This window comes from Cricetulus griseus, chromosome 5, assembly GCF_003668045.3.
Source record: "Cricetulus griseus strain 17A/GY chromosome 5, alternate assembly CriGri-PICRH-1.0, whole genome shotgun sequence".
Lineage (NCBI taxonomy): Eukaryota > Metazoa > Chordata > Mammalia > Rodentia > Cricetidae > Cricetulus > Cricetulus griseus.
Genome location: NC_048598.1, coordinates 98,116,794 through 98,123,636, shown reverse-complemented (window position 1 = coordinate 98,123,636; position 6,843 = coordinate 98,116,794). Strand labels below are relative to the sequence as shown.

At 38.6% G+C, this 6,843-nt stretch overlaps 1 protein-coding gene across 1 annotated transcript in view; it reads left to right on the top strand.

Annotated features, from left to right (window-relative positions):
- LOC100768439 (zinc finger protein 709) overlaps positions 1-1,074 on the top strand; it is a 23,662-nt gene extending 22,588 nt beyond the window's left edge. The window contains exon 4 of the mRNA XM_035445585.1: positions 1-1,074. This exon is cut by the window's left edge and continues 4,244 nt beyond it. The gene's annotated coding sequence lies outside the window, so the exon portion shown is untranslated.
- Positions 1,075-6,843: the final 5,769 nt, after the last annotated feature.

Genomic DNA, 6,843 nt, shown 5'->3' with positions numbered 1-6,843 from the left:
GAGTTAGTGCACCTGGCGTTTTGCATTAGGCTATCTAAAAAATGCCTGTTGCCTAAAAGCCTTCTATGTTTCTTGTCCTCGGAGCTGCTTATCTCTTCCAGGAATAGAACAGCTAGGGGCAGCAATTGCCAGGTGGCAAGTTCTTCAAGGACCTGTAGTTTTCCACTGCTCTGAATGGCCCCTTAACTTATGGCTCCCAACAATGGCAAGTGGGAAAAAGTGAAGATTTATATTTAATACATCTAAACTGGTGAATATTAGCCTACATGTTACTTTGCCATAGTTACTTAGGGTAAGGTTTGTTAAAACCATCAAGCCATGTGTTTTTCATTTGGGTGTAATAGGCTATGGAATGCTTGCTAAGTGTATTTGTATGCATGATCATCACAGTGCATCACTATTGCTGCCCCAATCATGATACCAAAAAAAAAATATAACTCAGCATATTGCTATGAGCATGAGATTAGGCATTAAGAGCATATGCCCACTTATTTTTGCTCTTTTGCTTTTCCCTTGTCATGTTATTTTTTTTAAAAAAAAGCTCATGTCGTAAGTCATTTAACTTTCTTATGTCAATGAACATACCTAAGTCCATTCAGTTAGATGTCTTAAAATCTAATCTCCTTTATGACTACAAAACTAGAAGTATGTATATATGAGTTTTCCCAATAGATGCCTAGTAATGGACAGAAACAGCACCATTGTTTCAAACAAGTTTGTGATTCTCAGAAAATATGTATTGGACTGTACTTTTCTAATTTATTTCACATGTCAGCATGGTAGATTAGGAACTTTCAGAATTAAGCATGAAATATGTAGGTACCCTTTGTTGCCCACAGTTGTGGAAAAACTTATTGTTGCAATGCCTGGTGTTGATAATTTGAAAAATGTGAAGTTCTATACAAATGTTGAACCAATATTTATAAGATGGAAATAAAGCTAGGGTTAGAATTCAGTTTTAGAATACGTGTCCAACATTTTTTACTTTGGCTTTGATCCCCACCACTGCCAAAACAAAGAGAAAGCAAAGATCAAAATAAAGGTTGTTGATAAAATTAAACTTTGTAAATATGATTTACTCAGAGCAAACTTGTACTTCATTTGTCTCACTAGATAACTTTTTTCCATTTAGGATAACACATTTTTAAAAGGTATTTGGGTACATTGCCTCACCATTTCATTTCTTTTGGTCTCTAAATTTTCTAGGCCTTTGGAAAACTTTATTATGTTTTATAAACTGGGTGAAAGAATTACATAAAACTGTCTATAAATGTTGAATACATTAGAAAGTAAATTTTGTTTTGTTTTGTTTGTTGTTTTTGTTTTTCGAGACAGGGTTTCTCTGTGGCTTTTGGAGGCTGTCCTGGAACTAGCTCTTGTAGACCAGGCTGGTCTTCAACTCACAGAGATCTGCCTGTCTCTGATCCTAAGTACTGGGATTAAAGGTGTGTGCTACCACCACCCAGCTTAGAAAGTAAATTTAATTTTTGAGAGTTGGTATGAGAAGGAAGTAACTTTCTAGTGATTAATTGGAGCACTTTGCTTAGAATTTATTCATTTCATTGGCTCTTTTGGTTAGGGGTTCTTTTAATTCTTCTTATTTATTTGTTTATTTTCATTTCCTTGTGTACATAAGAGTTAAGTTTGGAGGCACCACATGTATGGAGGTGCCCACAGAAGCCAGAAGAGGTCATGAGAGGCTCTGGAACTTAAGTTGCAGGTGCTGATTTACCATGTGTAGTGGGAATTGAATCCGAGGCATCTGAAGGAGCCTTAAGTCCTCCTAACCCTTGAGCTGTTATTCCAGCCCAGTATTTACTTATTTGCATATGAATTTAATTGTTTACATACATATTAGTCCTCTCTAGGCTATGCATATGGATCCTCTATCAACAAAGATTTTCTTCTGCTCCATAGGCCTTTCACTAAATTGTTCTTTTCTTGTACCGAAACTTTTTAATGAAATTCTGTATTTTACTTGCCATTATATTCTGAGTACTTGGAAGTATGTGTTTGTATTTGTGCATGTGCAGGGATTTAACAGAAAACAAATAGGTTATTTCCATATTTTGCTGGCTGTAAAAGATTTGTCAAGTTCACCTGGAGTATAGTTCTGAGCTGAATTAGTGTACCAAATGCAAATGCTGTCATCCTTCCTAACCAAAAGGACATGGAGACAGATTTCACTCTCCCTAGGCCCCTCCAGCACTGAGGCAAGGCTACAATACTTGCTGACTCTGCCCTGACTCTTTTAAAGAATACATTTGTCTGTGTCTACCTTGAAGTGTTTCCTAAAGCGAGACGCAATGTATGGGATCGCTAAGGAACCAGCAAGTTTGATAAGCAGAAGTTTATTCGAAAAGGTACTCACACGACAGAGTCAGTCTTGTACCATTAGGCAGGTCAGGGAAAGAGAGCCACAAGCGGGCGACCCTCATATTTAAGGTCTTGCTACATCACTCTGACCATGCCTCAGTGTGTCTGGTCTGCATTACCTGTGCCAGCCCCCCCCAGTGGGCGTGACTAACATTTCCCTAACAGTTTCCTTCTGTTTCTTGTAACAGTTTTGGAGCTTTAGCTCTTACATTAATTTTTTGAAGCAGGATAAGAGTTTTTCTAAGTGTCAATATGCAGCTAAGAAGTACCCATTTGTAGAATAGGAATGGGAATCATTATTCTGTATTGGTGGCATCTGCCAAAATCAGGTTGCTGCTGCCACATGGATTTACATCCAAGCCCTCTGTTCTATTCCATTGTCTGCATTTGTTCCACTATGGTGCTGTTTACCTAATCTGCAGTCTTTCTTGATTTCATATAACTTTGAGAATTTCTTTCTGTTACTGTGAAGGCCATTAGAATTTTGATACAGATGCACAGAATCTGTACATTGCTTATAAGACACATTTTCACAACACTAATTCTGCCAGTCCATAAGCATGACAGGTCTTGCATCTTGTAGTGTTATCTTTAACACTTTTCATCAGCCTTTGGATTTTTCAGCTTTACTTCCTTGCTTATTCCAGCAGAGTTTTGTTGTTGAAGATGATAATGATTGTTTTAAACACCTGTCTCAGTGTAGGCTTATGTGCAGAAGTGCAGGTATTTGTAGAGGTCAGAGGGGTCAGACAGCATGGAGCCTATAGTTAATGACCTATGTTTGCCATCTGGCAGAGAAAGGTGGATCCCTGAGTTTGAGAACTTAGGCCCTTTGTAAGAGCAGCAAATGCTCTGAGCCATCTCCCTGAACTCTCATGTGCCTGTTCTAAATGTGATTGTTTTCCTGATTTCCTTTACAGACTTGCTATGTGGTTATGACATAGGAAAGCCTCTGATTTGTGCGTGCCTGGTCTACATAGCAAATTCTGAGCCAGCCAGGATACCCAGCAAGACATTCTCAGAAAACAAACAACAAAAGAAAAGGTTTTTGTGTAGTCTTAAGTTATACTAACCTATCTTGCCAACTTTCTGCAATTAGCCTGGCTGTCCTGGAACTATGCAGACCAGGCTGGCCTCAAACTCAGAGATCTGCTTGCCTCTGCCCCCCCCCCCAGTACAGGAATAAAGGCTGTGTACCATTATGCCTGGCAACTTTTTGTGATCTTTTGTTTTTATACTTATACTTATTTGTGTGTGTGTGTGTGTGAGAGAGAGAGAGAGAGAGAGACAGATAGACAGAGAGGGAGAGAGAGAGAGTGCATATGCCAGGATATGTGTAGAAGCCAGTGGAAAACTTGCTGGAGTTAACTGACTCCACCATATGGGTCTCACAACTGAACTCAGATTATTAGGCTTGGAGTCAAGTACCTTTACCTGCTGAGCCATTCTTCCAGTCCCCTGTTTTGAAATCTTTACCCACTGTCCGTGTAAAGAAACAAAATTTTCACACAAAAATTTTTTTAAATTATTTACTACCTTCTTAAAGTTTCTAAAATGTGATACTCTTTATGTATTTCATGTATATAGGTACCCTATTTCTATGTCCACCTCCAGGCCAGAAGGACTCAAATCCCATTATAGATGGTCATGAGCCACCATGTGGTTGCTGGAAGTTGAACGCAGGACCTCTGGAAGAAGCCACTGCTCGTAACTGCTGAGGCATCTCCCCAGCCCCCACAAACAGTTTTTAGTACAACAACAACAACAAAAAATGACATTAATAGGTCTGAGCCAATATAACAGGAATTCCAGTGTATACTGAAAGAACAGTGGCACTTTATTCTTGACCAGACAGAAGAGATGGAATTAGTGCACTGTGGGATTATCTTGTTTCACAAGCCTGGGTTCTTTTTTCATGTTTCAGATCTTGTACACACCTGTTTCTGTAATGATGTAACCATGTGTCTAGCTCTATGTAAGTTTCATTACCAGATGCTGTCATGAGAACCTGAGTTTAAGCAATAAATAATAATAGCTGTCATTTATGCATAAGCTATTTAAGGAGGTTTTTAAAGATCGAGGTGAATTACAATTTTAAGGGAAATTGTATATGATTTCCACATTAATTCATATTATTATGAGAATGAAAACTCCAATCTCTATTTAAAACTTAAAACTATTCTTGAGTTTTTTGAAGATTTGACCTGATTTCCTAGATATTGTGAAGCAGAAGTTTCCAAAGTTCAGATCAGTGTTTCCCAACCTTCCTAATGCTGCAACCATTAATACAGTTCCTCATACTGTGGTGACCCCTCCAACCATAAAATCATTTTATTGCTACTTCATAACTGTAATTTTGTTACTGTTATAAATTGTGATGTAAATATCTGACATACAGGATATCTGATATGTGACCCCTGTGAAAAGGTAGTTTGACCCCCCAAATGGTAGAGAACAGCTGGTCTAAATATGATGTACAGGTTCCTAAGACATTTTACACATTTTCAGTGCCTTGTTAGGATATGTTTTCTCTATCCATCCATCTATCCATCTTTTGAAATATTCCATTTCATGTATATGGGTGCTTTGCCTTCATGTGTGTCTGAGTTTTGTGTGCCCAGTGCATTTGGAATCTGGAAGAGGACATGATGATCCCCGGAACTGATGGCTATTAACTACCATGTGGGTTCCCAGTACCCACATGGCAGCTGAGCCATCTTTCTCCACTACCTATCTGTGCTCTTTCTTTTTCTTATAAATTTTATCCCATTCCACTCTCTCTCTCTCTCTCTCTCTCTCTCTCTCTCTCTCTCTCTCCCTCTGTCTCTCTCTCTCTCTCTCTCTCTGTGTCTGTGTCTGTGTCTGTGTCTGTGTGCCTGTGTCTGTTACAGGAGGATCATTCATACAGCCATTCCACTGTGCTTATAATGCAACCTTGAATCTAGGCTAACTAGAATTAGCCATATAGTTCTTAGAGGACTTTGCAGGGTGGCTAGAGAGGGCAAGAAGTGAATATGGAGGAGTTAAGTGTGGTAGATTTCCAGTGCTGGAGAGTCAAGTAAACATTGGCCAATTGCTCTACTTTCCTTGGATTCTTCAAGTTTTATCTCATTTTCTTTTTTTGTTTGTTTTTTGTTTTTTCAAGATAGGGTTTCTCTGTAGCTTTGAAGCCTATCCTGGAACTCACTCTGTAGACCAGACTGGCCTGGAACTCTTAGAGATCCACCTGCCTCTGACTCCCAAGTGCTGGAATTAAAGGGGTGAGCTACCACCGCCTGACTTTATCTCAATTTCTGACTGCTGAGTTTTTATTTTTTTTTGTTTTTTGTTTGTTTGTTTTTCAAGACAGGGTTTCTCTGTGTAGCTTTGGAGCCTATCCTGGCACTCGCTCTGTAGACCAGGCTGGCCTCAAACTCACAGAGATCCGCCTGCCTCTGCCTTCTGAGTGCTGGGATTAAAGGCATGCGCCACCAATGCCCGGCTCTGAGTTTTTATTATACTAGAAGAAATTAGGCAATCATTTCATCTGGCAACTACATGTCTGTGTTGTACATGCATCCATACCATGACATGCTTGTAGAAGTCAAAGGAACAGATTTTTCTCCTTCCACTATGTTTGTTCTATAGATCAAATTCAAATTCAGATTTTAGACTTAGAAGTAAGAACCTTTAGTCACTGAGTCATCTTTCTGCCCTCATTTTCAAAGTTTTACCTACTATCTTATAAAAAATGGATATTTTTTAAAGGAAGGCACCTTTGCCCACTGAGTCATCTCAGCAACCCTATTTTTTTTTCAGCTAAAACATTTTAAGATAGATGCAAGCTAGCTTAGTCTGGGTGAAAGGACATAATCAAACAGAAGGAAGAAAAGTTTGTTATATGCAACACTACAGTTTTAAATATGACATTGTAAGCCACTGATGAGCATGTGAGGAACTAAAATGCCCAGACACATTTTACAGAAAATATTCCAAATGCCATGAAGTTCACAGTGATCAGAAGAACTTGGTTGATGAGGTAGCAGCAGGATAGGACATTTGATGGTAAGCGGGTACAATGTCAATGTACTTGATATCCTAAAGCAGTTTTTAAAATTCCATAGTTCTTTCTAGTTAATTCCACAGCTAGCAGGAGCTTTATCCAGCCCTGAAAGCTATAAACATGACTTTTCCACTATACCACCATCAGGACCAAGGAAAAATTTTATTCATTTTTTTTAACATAACAAAAAGAAATAATGTGGAAGATAGGTTTTAAAGGAATTATAGGAGAAAAAAAAGTAACACAACCACAAGAACTAAGAACTGAGTCAGGGACTCCCCACCATGTCAAGCACTGAAGATACCCTAGGAGAAAAGATCTATCCATCAAAGAAATTCTTAAGTCCAACAAATCCCTAATACAAAATATCCAGGAAATATGGGTCACTGTGAAAAGGCCAAACCTAGGAATAATCAGTATAGAAG